Source organism: Eubalaena glacialis, chromosome 6 (genome assembly GCF_028564815.1).
Source record: "Eubalaena glacialis isolate mEubGla1 chromosome 6, mEubGla1.1.hap2.+ XY, whole genome shotgun sequence".
Lineage (NCBI taxonomy): Eukaryota > Metazoa > Chordata > Mammalia > Artiodactyla > Balaenidae > Eubalaena > Eubalaena glacialis.
The window spans coordinates 81,815,331-81,841,389 of NC_083721.1; the positions used below are offsets into that span (position 1 = coordinate 81,815,331).

Sequence of the window (26,059 nt, forward strand, 5' to 3'; positions counted from 1 at the left end):
GTGTCCCTGTCTTCCTAGTTGATTGGCATGAGGTGTCCAGCACTGGAGCTTGCTGGCCATCAGGTGGAGCTGGGTCTTAGCATTGAGACGGAGATCTCTGGGAGAGCTCTTGCTGATTGATATTACGTGGGGCCGGGATGTCTCTGGTGGTCCAATGTCCTGAACTCGGCTCTTCCACATCAGAGGCTCGGGCCTGACACCAGGCTGGAGTACCAAGACCCTGTCAGCCACACGGCTCTTTTGGGAAGTCTGAGGTCTTCTGCCAGGGTTCAGTAGGTGTTCTGTAGGAGTTGTTCCATACGTTGATGTAGTTTTGATGTATTTGTGGGGAGGAAGGTGATCTCCACGTCTTACTCCTCTGCCATCTCTCTCTGGGCTTCTATATTCCCTCAGGGATGCAGCTCTGGAGGGTGTGGGTCACTTCTTCCATGAGTCCACTGTGGAGAAGCTTGAGGGCACCCAGCATCTCTTGAAGATGCAAAACCAGCACAGTGGCTGTGCCCTCTTCCAGGACATGCAAAAGCCATCCCAAGATGAACTGGGCAAAACCCTGGACGTTAAGGAACCTGCCATGGCCATGGAAAAGAACCTGAGCCAGGCCCTTGAAGACCTGCATGCCCTGTATCCTCTATTTTATTTATTTATTTTTGGCTGTGTTGGGTCTTCGTTGCTGCGTGCAGGGTTTCTCTAGTTGCTGCAAGCTGAGGCTACTCTTCATTGCAGTGCGCGTGCTTCTCATTGCGGTGGCTTCTCTTGCTGCAGAACACGGACTCTAGGCACGCAGGGTTCAGTAGTTGTGGCATGAGGGCTCAGTAGTTGTGGCTCGCGGGCTCTAGAGCGTAGGCTCAGTAGTTGTGACGCATGGGCTTAGTTGCTCTGCGGCATGTGGGATCTTCCCGGACCAGGGATCAAACCCGTGTCCCCTGCATTGGCAGGTGGATTCTTAACCACTGTGCCACCAGGGAAGTCCCTTAAAGTCATTTTTTAGTGAGCTTAATGGAATGTTTTCCAATAACCTCCCCACGTAATTTCTGTCACTCTGTCTTCCTTGGGTAGGAGAGAGAGAAAGAGAGAGAGTGTGTGTGTGTGTTTCCTGAAAGTTTGACTTCCCTTGCAGAACAGAGCAGCTGCACCAACGTTAAGCATTCCCCTGAATCTGGTGCAGTCTTACCTGGAGGATAAATTCATTCCCTTTGGAGTTCAAATTTCACCAGCAATTGAGAAAATACAACATCCTGTTAAGATTCCAAAAGACCTGCTCTGAAAAATCAAAACCTCTTCAGCCACCAAATGACCTTGCCTCCGATTGGGCTGAGATGGAAGCTGATGGTTTGGACCAGAAACAACTGCCCCTTCTTTCCTGAGCCTGAGAAGAGGAGGTTTTCACCACCCCACAACAGGAGGCATTCTGCCCTCTCTGTCCCCAAGCTGGGATTTGAGTGCTCTTACCTCAGCACTGGGACAGAGGCCTTGCCCCAGGACTTGGGCAGGTTCAAGTGGGCCAGTTCATTTCAGCTGCGGTCCAGGACTTCACTGCTTCTCTCTAAGCTGCTCTTTGCAGATCTCTACACAATTCACTCTACTCTGCCTGCAGGAAGTTAAAAAAAAAAACAAAGCCAAGTTGGCAGCTAAGCATCAGAGGCACATATGTTAATACACGCAGGAGGGTAAACACCCTCGCTCCTCCCACCCCTGGTCACTCCGGCCACTTCAGAACCCCTTCCAGAACTCCAGCCTCCTTCCCAAGGCTCAACCTGGCCATCTGTTCACCCAGACCTACCCCTCTGGGGCTGAGCAATTTCAGAGTGAGCTGCAGATGAAGCAAAGCAAACTCTACTAATCACTTAATCCTTGTGCTACTTGCTATTATTGGTAAGAAAAGCAAGGGTAAGAAAGCAACAGTTCTGGCATATACCCAGAGAAAACTCTAATTCAAAAAGATACATGCACCCCAATGTTCATGGCAACACTATTTACAATAGCCAAGATATGGAAGTGACCTAAATGTTCATCGACAGATGAATGGTTAAAGAGATGGTATATATATACAATGGAATATTACTCAGCCATTAAAAGAATGAAATAATGCCATTTGCAGCAACATGGATGGACTTAGAGATTATCATACTAAGTGAAGTCAGACAGAGAAAGACAAATATCAAGATATCACTTGTATGTGGAATCTGTAAAATGATACAAATGAACTTATTTACAATATAGAAATAGACTCACAGACACAGAAAACAAACTTATGGTTAAAAGAGGAAAGGGGGGTGAGGGAGGGAGGGATAAATTAGGAGTTTGGGATTAGCAGTTACAAACTACTATATATAAAATAGATAAATAACAAGGTCCTACTGTATAGCATAGGGAACTATATTCAATATCCTCTAGGAAACCATAATGGAAAAGAATATGAAAAAGGATATATATATATATATATATATATATATATATATACACACACACATATAGATGAATCACTCTGCTATACACCAGAAACTAACACAACATCGTAAATCAACTATACGTCAATATAAATAAACAAACAAACAAAAGCAACTCACCCATAAATAAGGGAACTGGTGGTAGACCCAGTTCCTTTAAAGGAAAGGTAGTGGGCACAATGTGAGAAGCAAATGCCATGCACAAGATCAGGTGATGGGGTCGCGAGGCCCTGCGGAAGGAAAGGAAGCTGGTCTTACACAGAGAACAGGGCAGAGGGCCGCGGAGAGGCAAACAGGAAACCATGCAGCCCAGAGAAGGCAGATGGTTAGGAACTTTCCAGTGGCTTCGAGGCTCATCTGTACTTCCTATTTTTGTTCCTGTAAGCATTCCCTGAATCCCTTCAGTAGACCTCTGAAGAGCTTGGTTTAGACCGGCCCAAGGGTCCCAGCTGCCTCTGACTCACTAAAAGCCGTACGGGGCTGTGAGACCAGAGGGACTCTCCCATGAATCAGTGCGTGGCTTTGTGATAGGGCGTTAGCCATCCATTGTGGTTTCTCAAAAGCCTTTTTTTTTTTTTAACTTTCTTCCAAACATTGTGGGTGGGCTTTTGATAGATGAGGCAACGGGAAAGGACAGTTCTGGATTGCAAGTGTATCTTGTGCATTGCAGAAACATGAGAAATAAACAATAGCAGAGCTGTAGAAACTTCAGGTTTTTCTATTGTATTATAAGAATTTTCTATTAAGTGGCTTATACCAACACTTCCTATCACCCTACGAGTGTTACACATTCGATCCCAGGGTCTTCTTGCATCCCCCTTGTCCCTGAGCCCCCTATAGACTCATGTGCTTCCTTGTAGTTTTAGCACAGCACCCATTTAATGCAGGACACCACTTCTGCTCCCTGACCTCCCTCCTACCTTGCAAGGGTCACTGGCTTGACACCAAGATGTAGTTTCACTACTCTCCCTCAGCCGAAGTTTCACCACCTCCTTCCTCATACTCAGGGTGTGTTCTCTACTTGATCTCTCCCTGCCATCACTCCTGCCCACACGGTCCTCACACCTTATAGTCGCTGGCAGCTTCTCAGCTAATCCCCTTCCTCCTCTGTGCTCAGTCAGACCCAGAAGCACCCAAACATGACTCTAAGGAAGAGAGCAGACACATGAGAGGCTGCCTTGTCCTCAGGAACTCCCTCATGCCCCCAGCAAGCATTTCCTTCAGAGGTACACTGTGTGAGGCCCTGACCCCAGACCAGAGCCAGGATTTAGAGACCCCACCCAGAACCAAAGAAGTTCATAAAATGAGCCAAGAACACACACTAAGAACTTCACACCCTAGCATCCCCACAGGTAAGTATCCTCCTGGCAAGACCATTACTAAAGGGCTCAGTTTTGAGTGAGAGAATGGGTTAGCTTGTCACAGAGTTAGGGCCCTGGCCCCGGGTCCCTGGCTTAAATGGGCAATCACCACAAGCACACAGGAGCCTTGGGGTAAAAGATAATCCTGTCGGGCTTCCCTGGTGGCGCAGTGGTTGAGAATCTGCCTGCCAATGCAGGGGACACGGGTTCGAGCCCTGGTCTGGGAAGATCCCACATGCCGCGGAGCAGCTAGGCCCGTGAGCCACAACTACTGAGCCTGCGCGTCTGGAGCCTGTGCTCCGCAACAAGAGAGGCCGCGATAGTGAGAGGCCCGCGCACCGCGATGAAGAGTGGCCCCCGCTTGCCGCAACTAGAGGAAGCCCTCGCACAGAAACGAAGACCCAACACAGCCAAAAATAAATAAATAAATTAATTAATTAAAAAAAAAAAAAAGATAATCCTGTTAACCCTGGATCCATTAATCCACATTATCTGAGATGTGAGCAATTGTTCTGATTATGTTTGGACTTGGAAGCTAAGTGAGCTAAGAGCTTTTATCAGTCCTTGGGCCTAAAACATTCCAGGATCTGGGTCACTACAAGCTTGCTGACCCCTGCAGTCCAATCAGAAGACACTACACCCAAGATACAGTAAGAACTTCTGCTAAAATCAGCAGACTTCATGGATTATTTCCGTGGGTTAGGGGAGAGCTAGGCCCAGCTCTTTCAATAAAAGAGCTGAAATTAAATTTGAGTTGAGCACTGAATACACAGGTTCTGACAAAAAGAGAAATGGCGTAGGAAGTTATTTTCAGAGAACCAGAAAGGGGAAGTTCTTCTGCCACTGCCATGTGCAAAGCATCCAAAGGACGGTGCTCCTGCTGAGAACTTTGACTGTGTTGTCACTATATTGTCTGCAGCGAACAGTCACTCCATTTTGACTGTGCCTATTTCTGGTGCCAGTGTGGATGTGTGGGGCGACGCTAAGCCCTCTGCATACATGATTTCAGGCCCTGTCCCACCCTTCCACCCCCCTAATTTCTGCTGCTCAAATGCAACAACTTTCAACTCTTTTATCTATTTCTGGGGTTACATCAGTGTGTCTAAATAGCATGCTTATATGGCTCTGTTTTTTCAATGTTATATATTATCCACTGACTTCCTATTACAGAAAATGAGGATTTAGTTCTCTTTTACCACACCCCACATAACTCTTCTCCATCCCACATTCTCCTAATAGCTTTAGACTGTTTTTTTATTAAGTCAGCATCAGAAGTTACATTATTATGACCAGATAAATTGTTGTTCACAGCTGAACCATGGAGCCATGTGGTGTGTTTTGATTAATTCCTTTTGTGTACATTCTGTGTAAGTCCTACTATTCAGATGTTGAACTTCTTAGAATGATCCTTTCTTATTTTTTACTTCATAGCCTTTTTTTATTTGACTTCCTACACAATTTCTTCAACTTCATATTCCAAACCCTCTCCCGATTCATTTATTTCTGCTAACATACTTTTAATTTCCAAGAGCTCTCTCTTATTCTCTGAATACTCCTTTTATTGCACAGTCTTTATTTTATTAATGGAATATCTTCACTTGTCTCTATGATACTTTTATGTTGCTGTTGTTGTTGTTATTTGTCTCTTTTGGTTTCTGTCTTTCATGTTTCAAACTTTCTCAGATATCGGTTGATCTCTACCTTAAATTTAAAAGTGAGACACTGGGAACTCCCTGGCGGTCCGGTGGTTAGGACTCCACGCTTTCACTGGGAAGGGCGCGGGTTCAATCCCTAGTCAGGGAACTAAGATCCCACAAGCCGCACGGCCAAAAAAAAAAAGAGAGAGAAGAAGAAAAAGAAGAAAAGTGATACACTAAAAAGTTGACCAGAAGCTCTGTGTGCTTGGGCAGGGCTGCTGGACTGGTGGGTCTTACCAGGGGGGATTGAAAATAATCTCTCCATTTTATTTGAAGAACTGTAAATATCAATATCTATAGGCCTTTCCTCTTAGGCTGTTAAATTTAATCATAGACTAATCTCATGACTAGGGAAATCTCATAACCCGAGCTTGCCAGCACTGTTGGAAACAACAAAAAAGGAAGGTTGGGGAAGGGGTGGTCTCATTGTTCAGTATGTGGACTTTTATTCATGCCCTCTGTTTTAGAATGGCATCTCATGCATGCCCTCCTCAGGCTTGGCCTGCTGTGCTTGATCTTAATCAGATCGTAAAATTGAGTCTGTTCCTGGAAAGGTCCTTAAAAGAAATTGTAGTTACCAGGAAAAAATTTTTTTAATTTTTTCTTAGGCATAGTTTCAAATGCCAGACATTTAGGAAAGCATTAACACAGGTTCACAACCACACATCAGGAATCTTTGGGGCCTGATAAGTGTCAGAATTCACAATTCTTCCTATTTTAGAAAAGCAATATGTTGCCTAAAGACCTGCAGCAGTGGCACGGCAACTCTCCATAATTATATGGATTAATATTTCTGCAACAAAACAATAAATATTTTAACCAAGTACGTTAAACAAGGATTTATAAATAGCCTCACATTAGTCCAGATCAGGTTTTGCCACCAAATGGGTTAAGAATAAAACGTAGTTTTTCACAGATTTGGGGATTTGGGTATTGCGAATAAGGGATTGTGTATGCATTTCCTATACACCTCCTACACCTCCAGGCACATTTGCGGCATTTTCACAAGGATTTTGTCACTCTGTGGGGCTGCCTGCTTGCAATGAGATGTGGAAAAAATGAGGTAAGTTGAGCTGTGGGTGCTGGGGGAAGGCCAGGCTTAACAGGGAGACAGTCTGATGACACAGTCACTTGGAAGGTTTGAGTCTCTATGCTAGCAAGCTGTGTTACCTTGAAAAAGTTACTTAACCTCTCTGAGCTACAATTTCCTCATCTGTAAATCGTGGGTTATTCCAACTAATTTTGAAGTGCCGTTGTGTGGATTTAGTTGAATTTAGTCAACAATTAGGTATTGTGCCTACTATTCCTAAGGCATTGCTCTGGGCCCTAGGAGAACAATCATGAACAAAAGAGATGAAGTCCCTGCCCTCACAAAAACAACTTCCTAGTGAGAAGAGAGACAGAATAAATAAGTCAGATGACCATCTGTGCCATAGAAGAAACACAAAGCAGGATAAAAGGGAAAAAGAGAGCCAGGTGTGATGGGAGAAGAAACAGGCACCAGATTACTATCTTATGTAAGGTGATCAGAACGACCTTTCTAATAAGGTGACATTGAAATAGAACCTAAAGGAAGAGATGGAGAAAACAATGGGAATATATGAAGGAAGGGTGTTCCAGGTGGAGGGAACAGGCTCTGTGGTAAAAATGTGCTTTATGTTTAAGGAGTAAGGTCAGTAAAGTGAAGCAGAATTAAGAGGTGGAAAAGAGCAGGAAATTTAGCCTGGGAGGACCTGCGGGCTAGCTCATGCAGAACCGTGGAGGCCCTTCTAGGAACTTTGGCTTTGCAAAGTGCAATAGGAAGCCTTTGTTGGTTTTAAGTGGAAAAATGACACACTACCACTGGAGGCCCAGGTATGAAACTATTCTAAAAATTAGAAGTAGAGATTGATCTGTCTTGGACCAGTGTGAATTTGGTGGATCAAATAAGCAGTCAGTTTCTTGGTGTATTTTGCAGGTATGGCTGGCGTGGTGTGCTGACAGATTGGGTGCAGCATGAGAGAATCGGAGTCAAGGGCGCCTCCATAGTTTTAAGCCCAAGCAACTGCAAAGATGGAGCTGTCATTTACTGAAGTGGGGAAGGCTGTTGGAGAGAGAATGGCAGCATTTCAGCCATGGACTTGTCATCACTGAGATGTCTGTTAGACATGTAAGGAGGCTTGTTGAGTGGATGGTTAAACATGAGTGTGGTGTTCGGGGGAAAGGTCTGGGATGGAGCTATACATTGAGAGTTGTCAGCATTCAGATGGTAGGAGATCTCCAGGGAGTGAGGGGACAGAGAAGAGGCCAAGTCCAAGGGCTGCTCCCTGGAACGCTCCAAAGTGAACAAGCAAAGATGAGCCAACACAAGAAAGTGAGAAGGAGAAGCCAGTGACAGAAGAGGAGAACCAAAGAGGGTGATGTTCCAGAACCAGAAGAAGAAACTTTTTCAAGGTAGACAGAGTGATCAAATACATAAAATGCTACTGACACATCAAGATAAGGACTGAGACTTAACCATTGGATTTGGCAACACCGAGGTCACTGGTAAACCTGACAGGTGTAGTTTTTGAGGAGTGATGGAGGCAAAACGCTGGTTAGACTGAGTTTGAATGAAAATGAGAAAAGAGAACTGCAGGGATCAAGGGCAGATGACTCTTTCAAGGAGCAGAGGAATGAAGCAGTAGCTGGAGGGGTAGATGCGGTCAGGAGAAGATGTGTATGTACATATGTGTGGGGTCAGTGGGAGAAACAACTGCCACAGATAGACAGATGGTGTCGGGGGGCAGATGGGAGTGGTCCATAAAGAGAGGAACATTGGAAAGAGAAGGTAGAACTGCGGAGTCAAGTCCTTAACTAAGGAAGGGAACAAGATGCAATACACAAGTGGAGGGGTTGGTCTTAAAAAGGAGCATCACCCGTAGCAACAGGCAGAAAGTAGAATATATGGGCATAGATTTGATGGTGGAAAGGTATGAAAGCACTCCTTTGCCATTATTTTCTCAGGTAAGTGGGAAATAAGTTTCTCGACTGAGAATAGAGATGGGAGAGGAGGTGTTAAAAATTTAAAGAGAGAGAAAAAAGTGTGAAATAGTCATGGAGATTGGAGAGAATGGCAGTGGTTCTCAACCAAGGCTGCCCACTGGAATAAATGAAGAGCTTTAAAGAAGGATACTCATGCCCAGATCCACCCCACAAGAATTTAGGTTTCATTAGTTTGGGGTGGAATTCAGGCAGCAGTACTTCTTACAATCTTCCCCAGGTAATGATAACGGAAGCCAGAGTTGAGAACCCCTGGACCAAAGGAACAGAGTAAGATGACCTGACAACACCAAAGTCCACTTAAGGGTCATGGTCATGAATTAGACTGAGACCAGTCAGGATGGTGGTATGAGCTCAGTAAATGAAAGCTGCTATGTTTATTATATCACCAGCTAAGTGATATAAACCATCCTTGTAGCAAACATAATTTTGCTTTTATCTCATCCAAATGATTCACCCAATCGGTACACATCATAGGGTTTTGAAGTCATTTGCAAATAACTAAAACCACAAATGTATATCCTTGAAGCTCAAGGAGGTCTCCTCTGGTTCTTTTTATGCGACACTGAGCACTGCACATGGGGTCGCTGGGCTTCCCAACAACTGCAGAAATCCCAGGTCACGCCTCCTACCCACCCTCCCAGTGTCCCAGTGTTAATAAAACAGTTCTGTGCCAGCATTTCATGAAGCCCCTCCAGTCCACACCACCTGGGACTGTTTTAGTAGGTTCCATGTTTGCAATTCCTGTCTGGTAATCACCTCTGCTCCCTCCAGGGAGGTCCCCCCTTGATCCTAGCCCTGAGCCTGGAGAGATCTCTGTGATGATAAGTGCCCAGTCCAGCCAGGCTGGGTCCCTGTCCACGTTCACCCCACCACTGGAAAAAAAGACTGCAGACTCTATCTTGAGCCAGACTGCCTGGGCTCGAATGCCAGCAGAGGGCAGAAGCCCTGTGAGCTCGCCTGCTGGGGGAGCCCCTACTATTGGCTCTTGTCCCCCACTTATGGATGGATCTACTGACAAGTCCCAGTTGTGAACCTCCTTCTGTCTGCTGCTGCAGTTCTGGGGAGAACATTCTACTTGCCCGGCAAACGCCTCCTGCTGGGGTCTCACCTCTTCTTCCCTGACCCCACCCCTGCCTCCTGCTCCCGAAGCACCTCATGCAGCTCCTGTTCATCTGGTCCCTGATCCCACGTGCCTGTCTGTCCTCCTAGATGGAGGCTCCTCCAGGGAGAGACTGGGTCTCGTGTATCCTCATATCCCCAGGGCTTAGCAGAGTGTCTGGCCCGCTAGGTGACCAATAACTGAGAATAACTATTAAGAAGTGCTGCGATATTAAAAAGAGCGACCATTTATTCATCACTAGTCACATGCTGCCCTAGGTTAACCACTACATCGTACTCACACCAATGCTATGAGGCAGGAATGACGAACACAGATTGCAGAGGAGAAACTGAGGGTCGGAGAAGTTAAGTTCCCAAATTCACATAGCTGAGAAGTGGCACATCTGGAATTAAACCCAAGTCTGTCTGGCTGCAAAGCCTATGATTTTTTTCTCAACCTTGGGGCTTTCTGAGAAAGGTGACCCTATAGATGGTGATGGAGTTGCCTCCCAGCCCTCCCACTGTGAGTCCCCTGGACTGGCTGGGAGACAAGGGTGGGACCCTCCGAGCCCAGAAGCATTTCCCTAAGAGGCAGCTTTCATCCGTCTCCTCCCTACCTGTTATTTCCTCTCCTCCAAATCTACAGGCCAGAATAAGCTGTTCATTGTGTAGAGCAGAAAAGGAACCGCCACAAGCCCTCCAGCAGGAAACATCTCCTGGGGATTTATTCCTAACACCGTCATCTTTAACCACCCCCACTCTCGCCCTGGGCCAGCATCCTCCCAACAGCATACAATTGACAAAGGCGATCCTGCACTCTGCTCAGATACAAGATGATTCAGCCTAACTGCTTTTTTCAGAGCTCCCTCACCGCCTTCCTCCCTCTCACCCCTAGGACACACTCCTATGACCCTGGTTCCCAGCAGGATAAGAAAAGGAAGAGCAAGGTCCCAAACTTGACTGCCCCGGCCAGGGCTCAGCTCCACGGATCAGCCCAGAGAGCATTCCCTACTTCACCTTGTTGCTTGTCTCTCACTCCCAAGACCGGAAGTGACAGGTAGAAAAAGGACTATTCAGTGCGGCAGAAGGGCCCAGCGGAGCCCCAGGGTGTTCCTGCCATGTGCTCTCACACCTTGGCTTTACCTAGAGAGCACCTGCACGTGCGGACCGCAGGCGGATGGGGGCAGGGAGCATTGGGAAGGCTGAGCTCAGTCCACCAGGCCTCCTAAGGGCGGGGAGCTGTGCAGAGAACCCCCTCAGCGTCCCGGCCGTCGGGGAGACGTTGTCTAACATAGCTAACTTCATAGAACCTAGTAAGTACAGTGTAGGAGATGAAAGGTCTTCTCTTTGCTTTGGGTGCCATGAATTTGAGGGACTCATCCTGAGCTGAGGCTGAGCTAAAAGGCCTGTCTGGGCAGAGCAGAGACCAGGGGGGTGAGGAAGGAAGTGATCTCTTCGCCAGTAAGGCGTAGCTTGGCTCTCTCTAAAACCTCCACCACTGCCGCCCCACACACGACACACACAACAGGGCTTTGGGCCCCCAGGAGCACAGCAGGCCCCAACCTAGACCTTGGAACAATCCCAATCCTTCCTGGAGCACAAGTAAGTTGCCTTGAGCCACTCTAGCCCAGTGCCAAGGGCTGGCTGCCCGTCCACCCTGATGTGTTGCATCAGAGCCCAGTTTCTCTGGGGCCAGGGCCCTGCCTTGTCCTCATCAGCGCTCCTAGTACTCCTAAAGCCTGCTCCAGAGTGCCCTGATGACTCTGTCCCTCCTGTCCCTTTTCCAGACCAGGAGCCTCTACCAGACAGACGTGGCAGGGGCCTGCTCGCCTGGCAGCTCCAACGTTCCTTCCCGCAGCCTGGCATGTCTGAAACACCCTTCTCTGCCCGGTATAAATCACCAAGCTGTTGACAGCCATCCCGACTCCACTCTGGCCCAGACTTACCCAGCAACCAGGAAGGGAGGCAGGAGCCTTCCCCCACCCTGCAGTGGGGGGAGCCAGACAGACTGCTTGCCTCGCTCCCCTCCCTCCACCCCACCCCGCAACAGCCCGCCCCAGCTCCCTGCGCAGCCCCCAGCTGGTTATCTGAACCAGGAAAGCACAGCTTCTGGCTGGCTGACTACATTGTGTGTTGCAAGCCTGAGGGACCGTGTCCATGACTGTGAGAGTTTTTACAGACACCTGTGGGTGCTCGAACAGATGTCTGGAAGCTCTCAGAAGAGCAAGGGGTGTGTCAGCAATAACAAACCTTTCTGTGTGGCTCTTTTATACTTTCTCATCTTTTCACATCTATGATCTAACTGGAACACAAAAACAAATCTGAGGGGAGGCAGCACCAGAATCATTATTCCCTTTTATGAATCAGGAAACTGGAGTTCGAATTGAGTAGCGTGCGACCACACAGCTTCTGGACAGTAGAGTTCGAACCACAATTTAGGATTTATATTTACCTAAAAATTTACCTAGAAAATTTACACGCAAAATATTGGGCTGGCCAAAAAGTTCGTTTGGGTTTTTCGGTAAGATGGTACGGAAAAACCCGAGCGAACTTTTTGGCCAACCAATATATGGCTATGTCATAGGTCTGCATGTATGGAAATATATAAAACATATTTACCTATAAAAATGTTTTGACATTTATTTGTATTTGTATATGTTATGTTTCACAAAGGTGGCTAATTCAGATCCTCTGTGCCCTGCAAATCACAGCACAGGAGAGAGACTATGGGCTTTGGAGTACAGACAGCTCAGGGGGTTCAATCACAGTCTTACCCCCGAGCGACTTTGGGCAGATAAGTAAGTCTCTCTCAGCTTCAGTTTCCTCATCGGCACAGTGGGGATAATTATCACCATTCTGTAGGGCTGTTGGGCAGCCTAGAGAGATCTATGTGTCACACCTGGAACGCTATGGGCACTTAATGAACAGTAGCTATTCCTTCATTCACCCTTTGTTCTCTGACCACAGTAGATTACCCAGGGTTACCCAGACACACCACATACTTTCACTCCTCCCTGCTGGTGCTCCTGCTGTCTCCAGGCCAGGAATGCCCTGCCTCCCATCCTCCACCTATAGGGACTCTTCTCATCCTTCAACATCCAGTTCAAACACTATCTCCTTCGTGAAAACTTCCCCACTGTCCTGGGGACCCCAACACCCCAACTGTCCATCTAATTTACAAAGTGTTTTTTTCTGCCTAGAGTCCGGTGTTCACGTAACTGACTCACCAACTTCTCCGTGAAAAGACAAGGCCTCGTTCATCTATTTGTATCTCCCACCTCACTCCCCACACCCTGAGAATCAGTATTTAATGATGCCTTTTAAATTAGCCTTAGTAGTTTGATTCAAATAAGACCAGTTGGGCGGAAGGATAAATTAGGAACTTGGGATTAACAGATACACAATACTGTACATAAAATAGGTAAACAACAAGGTCCTACTGTACAGCACAGGGAACTATATTCAATATCTTTTGATAACCTATAATGAAAAGAATCTGAAAAAGAATATATATGTATATATATATATACATATGTATTTATAACTGAATCACTTTGCCGTATACCTGAAACACTGTAAATCAACTACACTTCAATTTAAAAAAGAAGAAAGATTAAAGAAGTAAAAAACTGAAAAAAAAGACAAAAACAAATAAGACCACCAGCTCATTACTTTTTTAAATCAATCAATGCACAAAATTATACAGAGCTAAAAATCACCCAAGATCCCTGCATCCAGGAAAAAAAATAGATTAATATCCTTCATTGCATGTCTCTACATTTACATTTGGACAGAAGTGTGGAGGATGCAAGAATGCATGAAGAAGAATGGATGGGATTGCTTAATAAAACAGCTGCGGTTTTTTATTGTTTAATTTAATCTTAATTATACAGAAAAGTAAAATAGAGGAGAAACTGAACTTTTAATAAATGTTTCTACATCAAAATAGATGTTATTTCCTTAAAGACTCCTCCAAGTTTAAGAGAAAAAAAAATAATTGATTTACAATGTTGTGTTAGTTTCAGGTGTACAGCAAAGAGATTCAGTTATACATGTTCATATATTCATTCTTTTTTAGTTTCTTTTCTCCAATAAAATTTTAAAAAATAAAAAATAAGGGTTAAAAAAATTAATTGAAAGGTTGGAGCCATGATACTAACACCCTACTTAGACAGTGTGAGAGAGGGAAAGTTAGCACCTAACGTCCTCCCACTCCCTCCCTCAGCTCTCCATTTCCATTACACTCTTTTCACTTCCTCCCATTCTGTTCCTTAGACTTACAGCCCACCCATGCTAAGGTTTTCTCTATTTGAGTAGAAGAAGGGCTCTCCAAATGACCTATCACCATGCCTTCCAAAGGGTGCTTTTGACTAATCTTTTTCATCATCAAGTAGGTTTTCCCATGAAGGGCTCATATGTGTTATATGAAGAGATGAGAATGGCTACCTGCCTTATCCTTGCAGAGTGATGTAATTGAGTGTAAAAGTCTTCAGTCACATGACCTTTCCCTTGGAACTCTGTAAATATTTCCTCTCCATGTTCTCAAGTTTTGCCTCTGCTGCAAATCAAGTCTGAGACCAACATGACCTTTCCCCTGGGGCAGAAATGAATTGCTCCCAATATCCATTTTCCTCATCTTCCTTTCAGTAATAAAAGGCCTTCTCCAAATCTGAGCTCTAAGAGGGTAAACGGCCACCCAGCTAGAGATGTTTTCCCAGGCTCCTTTGCAGCCAGGCTTGTCTGCGTGATTATGTTTTGGTCAATGGAGCACGAGAAGTGACCTGTGCCTCCACAGATAGCCCAATTACCCTTCTGAGTGATCTTTTTACAATCTTTTTACAACCTTTAGATCTCTGATTTTCTCTGATTAGTTTCTTCATCTTTTTTCTCAGCATATACTGTGATTTTCCTCACGCCTTCTCTCTCTGTTAGTAATTTAGTTTTCAGTGGATTCTACTTTGTTCCTTTATTAACTTTTCCTCTAATGATGTAGTTTGTATCCTCAATTTTTTTCCTTAGCTCTGTAATTGCCCTTTTTATTTCATTCTGTAGTTTCATCATCTCGTCTTTGAGCTCTCAATTGATTAGTTTTCAATAAACTTTATTTTGAATGAGTAACTGAATGAATCCTCCTACTGTCTCTTCAGCCCAAGAACCAACTCCAACCCAGAAATTATCTTGGGGGACGGGTAGAATAAGCCATTTATCACTGAGTGAGACAGAATAATATTTCTTACGTGCCATGCCTTCCACCTTCCTGATCCTACCCACCCTTCAAGAGACAGCTCAAAGCCCACCTGCTCCAGACTCTTCCAGCCCACCCAGATTGCTCCCTCTCCAGCCCCCAAAGGGCTTCTCTGAACTAAAGGATCCACAGGTAATGCCTGGGCTACTTAATGAACTTGGACCTTTTGAGAAAGGGGATGAATCTTCTCCTTCTCCCTTGTTACACCTGGTTGGGCAATAAAGGTTTTCTTTGAAGAGTTCTGGGCTACTGATTCTCTGAATGAAAAGGAGGATGAAAACTAGAACCGAGACTCAGAAGAGGCCTTCAACATCAGACTCACTAGTGAGAACACCATAAGGCAGGTGGAGGAAGAGAATTCAGCAAGGGTGTGACTTCTGAAAGATTAATAGAGACAGAAGGATCACCTCACTCTTCAAGGCAGACCTTCTCGGCCCCTGCAGGCACCACTGTGAGGGTTGAGCAGGCCTACATTCAAGTTCAAGCACCTCAACTCACTCGCTGTCTGACTTTGAACAAGTCACCAAACCTCCTTCAGCCTTTGTTTCCTCACCTATTAAACAGAAATGATAATAGTATATGCCACCATAGAGAGGTTAAGAAAATTATATTTGATGATGGGTATGACGGTTCCAGCTTCATCTCCCAGCACTTCCTGCCTTATGTGTTCCCCTCTGGGAACAGTAACCTGCTAGTGGCTCCCCCGCACATGCCATTCTCTACCCCACACCTTCACTCCTGCACTCCCTTTTCTCCTTCAAATGCTCTTTTCCTAGAGGCTAGCAGCTACTACCCTCTACAACCCAGCTTAGGTAGGTCATAGGTCCTCCAGAAAGCTTACCCAATCTCACTGTACCACCTTCTCAACCTCTGTATACATCCAAATCATAATATTTATCACATTATATTGTTATTAACATCTGCATGCCTACCTCCAACTAAGCTCTTAAAGGAAGAGAACTGTGGGGCAATTTGGGTCTATGTTCTAAAAATGAGCATTGTGCATGGGCTACAGCAGGCACCTAGTGTTACTTGAACGAATGGACAAAGCAAGGACTCTGAGAAAGGAGGAAGAGGGGGACACAGAAAGTTTGTCTGCCACTAACTTCTAAGGCCCCGCCAGTTACACTGAATGCGTGTGTGCATATCTACAATGTGTGCTCTTAGGGTAGATACTCCCAATGCCTAGCATAGTGCCTAGCACACAATAAACATTTAGTGAACAAAATAATGTTGAATAAACTTTACAAGAGAAGAAATTGTTCAAGCGCCTACAAGCACAGCTGCAGATAAGCCCTTAACAATGCCAATATTGAGTTCCATTTACCACCTAAAGGCATCGAAGGTAGCCAAGCAATGGTACCCATTATTCTGCAGCCACGCTCACTACCGGTGGGTGTGTTTATTCCGGTTATAACCAGATAATGAGTACAGGTGCTTTAAAAGGCAGGTGGAAAAAAAAAGGCAAACCAGGCTTGATGAAAATAACTCTTACGAAAAAGGGGAAGAAGCAAATGTATGTTGAATCTGAATGTCAAGCTATTCACACATGGCTGTCCCATGAGTTCTTTCATTCATCTGTTCTTAGGGGAATGGTAGAAAGCTTTCATCAGCCCCATAAGGAGAAATTCAACCAAGCTCCCAGTGAAACACAAGGACGAAGGGCTTCTCAGCCCCAAAGGACTGGGAATGATTAGCAGTGGAAAAACCTGTAACATGATGTAGGGAATGAGCTACACCCAGTGCCAGCATCACTACTTAGCAGCAGTGAACCCTGGGGTAGTTCCCTAGCCCTCTCTGAAGCTCAGCTTTCTCATCTGCAAAATGGAGCTGATGATACCAAGACACCAAGGCTATGAGGACTGGATAAGGGAACAAACAGGGCCTTATCAGGGTCAGGAGCACAGCAAAAGCCTAGAAGATGGTAAACTTGCCACGTTTCCCTCACTAAGACTTTGCTAAGACTTAAGTCCAAGAGGTTCTTCCTCATCCACAGGAAAGAAAGAGACAAGCATTTCAACTCCAGCTCAGAGGACTTTTGAGAGGTTGCAAAGGGGAGAGTGTTCCTAAAATTAAAGCTGAATGACGTCTCAGTCCTCTGCTAGGGAAACCAGGAGATGGATGCAAATTTAGAAAGACTGTAATAAAAAAAATTAAAAAAAATTACAATCATCCTCCTGGGACATGTAGTTCTTTTCTGGTTGCCAGATTTCCTGGTCATCTAAAGTGTATGTGATATATTTATTTCTGTGGAAATAATTTATGAATATAAAGTCAAGTTGAGCTGAAGCCAAGGACAAAACAGGAGGAGGGTTGCCAAGATCCAGGGGAAACAATGGTCTAAGTCTCCTTTGAAGGCTTTCATTTTATTCCACCTTTTTAGAGCAGGTGAAAAAAGCTCCAGTCACGTTGTCCGTAACTTGTCCCACCTCCTCAGTCCTATTTTCCATCTCTCTGCTTCTTGCCCCACAGTCATAGACTCTCAGAGTTGGAAGGAGCCTTACCAGGCATTTAGGTCAACCTCTGAAAAGCAGGAATCCTCTGATGGCAAACAAGTTCACTTGAGACTTCTGCCTAGATACTCCCATGGCAGGGAGTTCACTGTCTTGCGACCTAGCCTGTTCCCTGGTTGGGCAGTTCTGCTGAGTAAGTTCTTCCTTATTTGCCATTCTGCAACTCTGTACTGGTTTTCCTCCCCTGAGCAGCAACACAGTGTAACTCTAATCATTCTTCCACATGAAGAAACTGCCTCTTATTTTATCTCCTGCAGGCTAGAACACTCCAGTTTCCACATTTATTCTACCTCCAATATGGTGTCCTAAACCTCTGTCTTCCAAGTAAGCCCAATTCTGGGTGTGCTTCATTTTATCATGATCTGTACAGGACCCGGCGAAACATGACTTTCCAGATGGGTCTGAACAACAAGGTAGAGTAGAACCGGCACATTCCCTCCTCCAGAGCCTGAGATCAATTCCTCCTCTTCTTCGCTTCTCTCTCCTCCCTCCCATCACTCAAGTTCCAGTCCTCCCACCAGATGCCACCGACCCTGGGAAGAGAAACAAATGTGGAAGAGCCAGGGATGGGGGAATGAGGAGGAGAAGGTGATGACGCAGTTCAGTTTCTTGCACTTGCAGCCTAGGGCACCCAATCAGGCAGGCCAACTCCAAAAATAACCTTCCATCCAAACAGCCGGCTCTTAGTAGCTTCCCGGGAGCCCTTCATTTCAGCTTTCCAGGGCCTGGTTCTCAGTGTTCCTGCACCCATTCTCTCGCCACCCTTTCCAGAGCTTGATGGACTGACTTCATTTAACCATGACATTTACAAACAGCGTTCCATATGTCCAATGTCTAAATACACTTAGAAATATATTTTTATGGAAATAGATAAATATCCATCAACAGAAGACTGGTTAAATAAACACATCCATGATACAGGCTGTGATGCAGCTATGAGAAAATAATCTGTATATACTGATATGGAAAGACCTCCAATACCTATAGTAAAGTGAAAAGGGCAAGTTTGTAAAATTGCAGTTACAATGTAATCCATTTACTGAGTTTTTTAAATGTATCTGCATATAACCATGAATACATACATATGTACATCCAAAGGGGGCTGAAGGACCCACAACAAACTGCAAACAGTAGTCACTTTGCAGAGAAGTGGGATTGGGGGAAATGACAAAAGGTAAGGTGGTTAATTTTTTTACCCTATTCTAAAAGAAAACATTACATTTATTATTTGTGTGAAGAAGTCCCTAACTTTATGTATAGTTTCCTCTTTTTATACTTGTTCCCCATTTGATGATCTCAGAGCTGGAAGGGGCCTAGAGAGCTGCGAGTCGAATCCCTGTGGTGGCAGGCGTCCTGCCCAAGGCCACACAGCTAGCTCGAGACAGCCGGAGGAGACCACAAGTCACAGTGCTGGCCCGGAGATAATGGGAGTCCCAGTGGATTAAAGAGAGGACTTTAATTTAATTACTAAATCAAATCAATTTTCTCCTTTTAGTTGAGTCAAAAATTCCTACTTGGGAGCAACAGTGAGTTAGGAGAGACCAAGACAACAAACTTGGAGGAAAAAGGGGAGCCTGGTGTCTTCCCATGGAGGAAAAGAGGCATCAGAGAAGATCTGTTTCTCAGGCACAGCTGGCAGGGTTCTACCTTTTCTGGGCTTCCTTGCCCTCATCCATAAATCAGAGGGAAGAGGTTGAGTGAAAGATGGGAGAGTCGCAAGCATGGGGTGCCAGCTACTCATCTGAGTGAAGACCTCATCTTCAGAACGAGACAGGCAGCAACTCTATTTGAAGGCATCCTAGTACCACCGGGCCGTCAGTCTCTGACCTTCATTCCATACGGAAACTCTCCCTCTGGGCAGGGAAGGCTGGGTTCAAGTCTGATTCAGGGCCAACTAATGCTGAGTTGCTTGGGCTGTCACATGGATTACTTCATTCAGTACTCACCAAATTTTTTATAAATGTGTTTAAAGAAATTCAGAAGTCACTTGCCAAAAGCATACAACTGGTAAAGGGTGGGGCCTTTATGCAAAATCAGGTCTCCTGACTCTAAATTCAGTGCTCCTTTTATCGCATCTCTTTGGGACACGGGACACAGCAGGAAAATTCACTTGAGCAGTAAGACTACTTAAGTTTTACTGGCACTTTCTATCTCTCTCTCTGTCTCTTTCACACACACACACAAACACAAACACACACACACACACACACACGGTTCCATAGGTAACAGTGACAGCAGACACGGGCTCCAAGAGCAGCACGACCCATTGCCTCAAATATGCATCATGCAACTCAGTGAAATATTTATGGCTAAGCTGAAAAGATGTCTGGGATGTACTTCAAAGTCATGTGGGGTAGAGTGTGGGGTTATAGACCAGCCATGAGTTTTGATCATTGTTGAAGGTAAATGATTATAAATGGGGGGAAGGAGGTAATTACACCATTCTTTTTACTTTCATGTGTTGGAAATTTTCCATAAGAAGACTTTTGTAATGCAGCATGCAAGTGATCATTTCTCTCTCAATTTGTCACCTGGTAGGAGGTACCACTTTAATTAACTTTCTGCCTGCTATCATGGTAAGAAAAAATATTAGGACCAAAAGTTTCTGCAGCTTGTGAAAATCCCAATTATAACACTAATAGCTATCACTTACGGAGGACTTCCTGTAAACCTGGCACTGTACTGGACCCTTTAACTATGATTTTGTTTAATCCTTACAATGGTCCAGTGAGGTAAGGGCTGTTATGCCCATTTTACAGAGAAGGAAATTATTGGTGGTAATTGGTGAACAAGAATTCAAATCCTGAATTACTTATGCTCTTAATTCCTACTGTTCCCACAATCCTATGGGAATTATCTGGAATATGGACAGAGATTTATTCACAAACATTAATCATGGTGTCAATTACAATAGAGAAGATTTAGAAGTAGTTTGACAGGCCCACAATGGCCCTCGTCCAGGAAGCCTTCCCCACTGCTCCAGTCTGGGGTGGTTGCCCCTCCTCTGCATTCCCAGGGTACCCTGAACTAGTCTCTTGTTACCCCATCTCCTCCACTGGACCATGAGCTCTTCTTATACAGTTTTGGCTTAGAGTGGGCACTCGAAGATGGGAGGAATGAATTAATAAACGACCCTGGAGTTGCTTATTTTAACTCATACGGAAACTGAAAACCAGGGTGTTAAAATAAATTGTCACAAGGGCAGGACTAGAACCCAAGGCCACAGGCAGGGCCCTTCTCTTTCCATTAGACTTTAGGCTCTTCTAACATGAAAAAAATATATATTTTTTAAATGGTATCTGGATGCTTGAGGCACAGTTGGGAAAGGGGAAAGAAGTTGGAGACTCCTTCCTCTACAGGCCTTCACTGAAATGCTCACTGGAGTGATCAGATCCCATGGGACCATGGGACCTTGGAGATGCTGATATGGTGATGAATGAAAAGGTGCAGCTTTAATGAGGATATAAACTGTGACATGGGTATGTGAAAAGGTTAAGTAAGAAAGCCAAGAGTAACTGTACTTGCAGTATGTTCTCTACCATTTAGAAAAAACAAATCCACTAAAAAAAAAAAAAAAGACAAGAAGGAAAATTGCCAATTGTTAACAGTGGTTGCCTTTGAATGATGGAATTTTTTTGCTGTTTCTCTATACTTTTTTGTACTTTCCAAATTGTCCTCAATGGGCATGCTATATTTTTATAATCATAATGACAAACAAAATTTAAATCACCAAGTTGATTCTAAAGGCTAACCTGACCCTTCTAGTAATAACTTAGAAAGTCACTCCAGTATTTTAATGCGATGATACCACATGGCTTACTATGTTACTGTTACATATACAACTATAAAAAGTACATCTGTCCAAGTCAGAATATATGCAGTACACCTGCAGACAAGCAAGAAAAAAGGTATTTTTTTCCCCAATTCAATTCTTACTGAATAAGTCACTGATACCAAGTCTAAGCAAATTCTCAGGACTCTTATGTTCCAGAATATTACTGCAAATTTCATTAATGAATTATTCCCGTCACTTTTTAATGCAACCACATCTTCACACTTGTAGAGATCCACATTCTCTTTGAAGCCTTCCCTCTTCCACTCTCTCGCTGACCACCTGCTCTTGGTTTAACTTATGAAGAAAAGGGACAACCCCGCCACTACAGAGGTCAATTTTGAGATAAATTAGATCTGTTTTCTGTGGGCTCTTTAGGGCAATTTCTTTTTTTTTTTTTTTTTTGTTTTTTTTTGAATTTTTGAATTTTATTTTATTTATTTTTTTATACAGCAGCTTCTTATTAGTTATCTATTTTATACACATCAGTGTATACATGTCAATCCCAATCGCCCAATTCATCACACACACACCCCCCCCCCGCGGCTTTCCCCCCTTGGTGTCCATACGTTTGTTCTCCACATCTGTGTTTGAGGGCAATTTCTGAGGGGAGATCCAAATGTGTTCCAAGCAGGGGTGGGTGGGCAATGAGTGGATCTGGCCCTTTGTAACTCCAGGTCCAGTACAGGAACCATCCCCACACTGACCTGCCTGCTTGTCAGTAAATATGGAGTGCATGAATAGAAAGACTTTAGATTGCACTCACCTGGGTGGGAAAGTTCTGGGTTCGGTTTTTTTATTTGTTTTTTACTAGGTTTATTTACCTTAGAGTCACATACACTTCACAACCGCCCAAAGGCCCTTTTTACAGTCCGGCAGACATTCACCCCAGTTACTGACTAGGTTGGGTCTCTCATTTAAGCACAGGGCTTACCCAATGGGGTTATTCTCCAACCATCATTCTCTACCACTAAAAAGCTGGTGAGCACCCAACCCTGACAAGAGGTCTGAAAAGGTGTAAGCATGAGTCACGTGACTTAATACCCACCACAGCCCCAGGAGATACATACATGTTCTTCCCCTTACATTATACCGTGTAGATGTAACCGCCTGGTCTGCAAGGAACACAGGAGAGGAGGGTTGACCCAAACCCGATCCTCTGCCTCTAAGGGCCAAGCAGCTTCCACTGCCCCCAAACAGCCTGTGCAGAGACTGGGCAGGAGGGACTTTCTTTCATTGTACAAAGAAGGACACCGGAGCCCAAGAAATTAAGTAGCATGAAGAGCTAAATGGGGTCTCTCTTCTGACTTCTTGCTGCCTTTCATTTTACGATCATAGTTTAAAACAGCTCCCTACTGGGGAAGCACAAGGCAGAGGAGTCCAGGGCAAGAGTAAAGTGAACCAGTTAGTAAACACTAAAGAAAACCGATCCCCAATGATAACTATCAATATAGTACTCCTCACCATATCTACCATTGGGATCCAGGGCTTTGTTTAATAACCAAAACCTATTTAAGTCCTTAAGGAATTCATTCTGTGACTTAAAGGGTGTTGTTATGACAACCATCATAACTTTGACTGTACTCTGGGGTACCAACAAAAACTCATTTGATGCAACAGTTTCCCTTTCACGTAAAAAGGGGCACTAAAAGCAGACATCTTGCGTGTGTCCTTAGGCATGTAATCTCTCCTCTCTGAGCTTCAGCTTTTCCGTTTAGAAAAACTGGCCAGGTGATTCCGTTAAGTTCCTTACAGGGTGAGAGTCCTGATGAGATCTCTAATCAAGTTCCACGTGGAATTACCACAAAAATGAAACAGCCTGGAAACCCTAAGAAAAGAAACAGGTGCAGTCAGGAGATAAGAGGGACAGGGTGAAACAGCACGTTAGCTTTGAGGAAACCCAGACTCAACGTGTTTTCTTTGGTTTTCCAACTTTTCCTCTGCCAAATGCAAACATAAGTAGCTACTTCGTGGGACTCTCATTTTTAAAAATTTAATTAAATAAAATCAATGAAAACAATGCTTTGTTCTCCCACAAGTGACTCAGGAGTAGCGCCCTAGGAAACACTTTCTTCCTTGAGTGCTTATGCCCAAACAAAGGCCTCCTGGCACAGGGATGACAGGCAAAACATCCAAGTCTCCACAGCTGGCCGGGCTCCAACTTTGAGGGGAAAGGGCAGCCAGAAGGGAAAACTAACTACACTTATGAAAGGCTAGGAGAGTAAGGAATTACTAAATCTATCTTTTCTCAAATGGGTAAAGAACTCTTGAAAGGGATAATGGAAGGGTGCAGCTTTCAATCTGAATTACGTTCTTTGTTTAACTCTATTCTGCCTAAGGCCACTGCCTTTTCAGCCAACCACAGAATCCCGGTTCTGCCTTTAGTCGACCGCAGGGCAGTGTGCAGGGTGGGAGTTGGGAGACCCGGACTCTAGTCCTCTCTAGGTGGCCGATTTCACTCGGTTTAAACTTGGACAAGGAGCTGAACCCTCCCGGCCTCCGTTTCCCGGCCTGTAAAATAAGAGGGTTCACTGGATGCTCTCTAGACTCCCAAAAACCGGGGCACAGCGCCGGAGGCCCTCCAGTTCCGCCACCCCAACCCCGCCCCCCCCCCCCCCCGCCCCAGGGACAGGTTAATCTCCTGCGCAGCTGGCCAAGGTGAAGCCGCAGCCCGACCGCTCCGCAAGCACACGGGGGGCGGTGCCTAGGTTCCCGCGCACACCACCCACTCCCACAGCCTGACGGGCTTCCTTCTGCACCCACACCATCACTTACCGAGCCAATGCATTCCCCCGCCCCCCAACCACCTCACTGCTGCCTGAACAGGTCTGATGAACTAAAATCTGCAAAGCTGAGCTGAGCATACGTAGGCAAAGAAAAAGCAAAACAAACAAGAGGCCTCTCTTTCCGGACCTCGGAATTTCCCTCAAATAAACTCGGAGAGGACTGAAAATAATAGCGTCCCCACCTAGAACAAGAGTGCTCGGCTGGCCTTGTTTGTACAAACACACAACAAGCCAAAAGGGGCCAGTGACACCGGGGCTGGCCAGACGCAGGGACCTACTAAGGCAAAGCGCAAGCGAAACCCAAGACTGCGCTGGGCGCCGTTTAAATCGAACTGCTCTTTCTGCAGGCTAAGGAGGCACTCGCCGTCCCCGACAGAGGCAGTGCAGAGACAATGGTGCGCTGGACACGGTCTTTTTTTTTGGAGGGGGACCCACAGACCTTTAATTCAACCCCTGTCCCTAAGAAACCACCGTGAGGTGGAAGTGAGGGGTGGTCCGGGTCATCTCAACTCATGCACCACGGCCGGGGACACACTCCCGGCCTGGGGTAATCTTTTGTAGCTTCCTTCTCTTTTCGTGTTTCCCTTTTTAAGTCTGGCAATTTGGTCTGATACCCAAGTGGTACCTTTTAAACGGGTCTGTCGTCTTCCTCCAGCAAGTGACGCCCCCAGCGCCGCTCCCTCCCCGGCAGCTGAGACAATGGCCGGGTTGCGCTGGGCGGCTCCTAGGGGCTTGCGGCGCGCCACGCTCCCAGCACTGGGCGCACGTGCATTTGTTATGGTACCTGTGCCCCCACCCCCGCCGCGGGCCTCAGTTTCTCCGTCTGTAAATCCGGCAGGCGAGATGTGAAGGAATCTGGACTCTGCAAGGCATCCCCCTCCCATGCTGACTGTGAAGTGGAGAAAGCGGCGTTCCCCGCGGCCGCGCGCACGTGTGTTTGTTGTGGGTCAGCAGGCTAGTGGAGCCTGGGAGAAGCCAGGGCGGCCCCTCCGCCCGGATTAATCCACAGACACCCCCAGCCAAAGGGTGGCCGGGCAGCGCGGCCAAGGCGTCTGAGGGGTGCTGGACACCGATTCCCTGCGCCCTAGGCGCGCCCCGGACCCCGCCGCTCCGCTCCCATCCTGTGCCCCTTCGCTCCACTCCTCCCGGGGGGCTCGGGCCGCGCCGCCGCCCACCGCAGCCCTACTCACTCGCTGCGCTCTCGGCCGCCGAAGCTGCGGCAGCTCCGCCAGCTCCACGCCCCCAGCCGGCAGGCAGCGGGTTCCCTTTGTTAGCGCGGGGCAGTGCCCCAGGCGTCTTCCCGAGCCCGGCCCTGCGCGGGACTCCCCTCCCCCGGATGCCTCCGGACTCCTCGCCCGGCGGCGGCCAGAGAGCCCGGGAGCTGGGAGCCCCAACGCAAGAGTCCCTGAAGGAGGGTCTTTGGGGAGGAGCGGGGGGACAGGGGATGAGGGGTGGCGCGGACGCGGGAAGGAGGGAAGAAGAGTGCGGCGAAGGGGCGGGGGAAACTAGCCGTCTCCGTTATGCAAATAGTCGGGAAGACGGGGTGGGTCCCCTCGCCACACCGCGCCCCAAACCGGCCCAGCCCTCCGGAGGTCGCTAGCGAGCAGGCCTCGGGATTAGGGGTGCCTGGTGCACTTAACCCCCGAGTGATGCTAGGATCCGGCTTCCCCGCCCGCCCCCCCCCCCCGAGGGCGGGCCGAGGGCCGGCCGAGGGCCGAGGGGGAGGGGCAACGCGGAAGGGCAAGGTTCCCAAACACTGGCTCTACCCTAGCCTCACAGGTGGCGGAGGGCTGAATCCAGCACTCTCCTAGCAAGCAGGGACTATAAATCCTGCCTCTGCTACTGACTGGCTGCATGACCCTGAGCACGTCCCTTAACCTCTCTGAAGCCTCGAATTCTTCTTATGTAGAATATGAAACAACAAAATCTATTTCACAGGGTGTGACAAGAACCTCCCACACACTGCAGATACAGAAGGGAAGGAAGGTCGGCGAGTCCCTACCCGTGGAGATTTCCACGCCAAGCTGTCTGCAGGCTGGTGGGCAGGAGGCCTCAG

At 46.4% G+C, this 26,059-nt stretch overlaps 1 protein-coding gene across 2 annotated transcripts in view; it reads right to left on the reverse strand.

The window, feature by feature from the left end:
- Positions 1-25,632, reverse strand: part of ST6GAL1 (ST6 beta-galactoside alpha-2,6-sialyltransferase 1) — a 137,678-nt gene extending 112,046 nt beyond the window's left edge. The window contains exons 1-3 of one of the 2 annotated variants that reach the window (XM_061194361.1): positions 25,194-25,632; positions 2,568-2,677; positions 1,450-1,588 (exon numbers count right to left, since the gene is read on the reverse strand). The gene's annotated coding sequence lies outside the window, so the exon portion shown is untranslated. The remainder of the gene's footprint in view (positions 1-1,449; positions 1,589-2,567; positions 2,678-25,193) is intronic. The other variant, XM_061194362.1, reaches the window with a different exon arrangement.
- Positions 25,633-26,059: the final 427 nt, after the last annotated feature.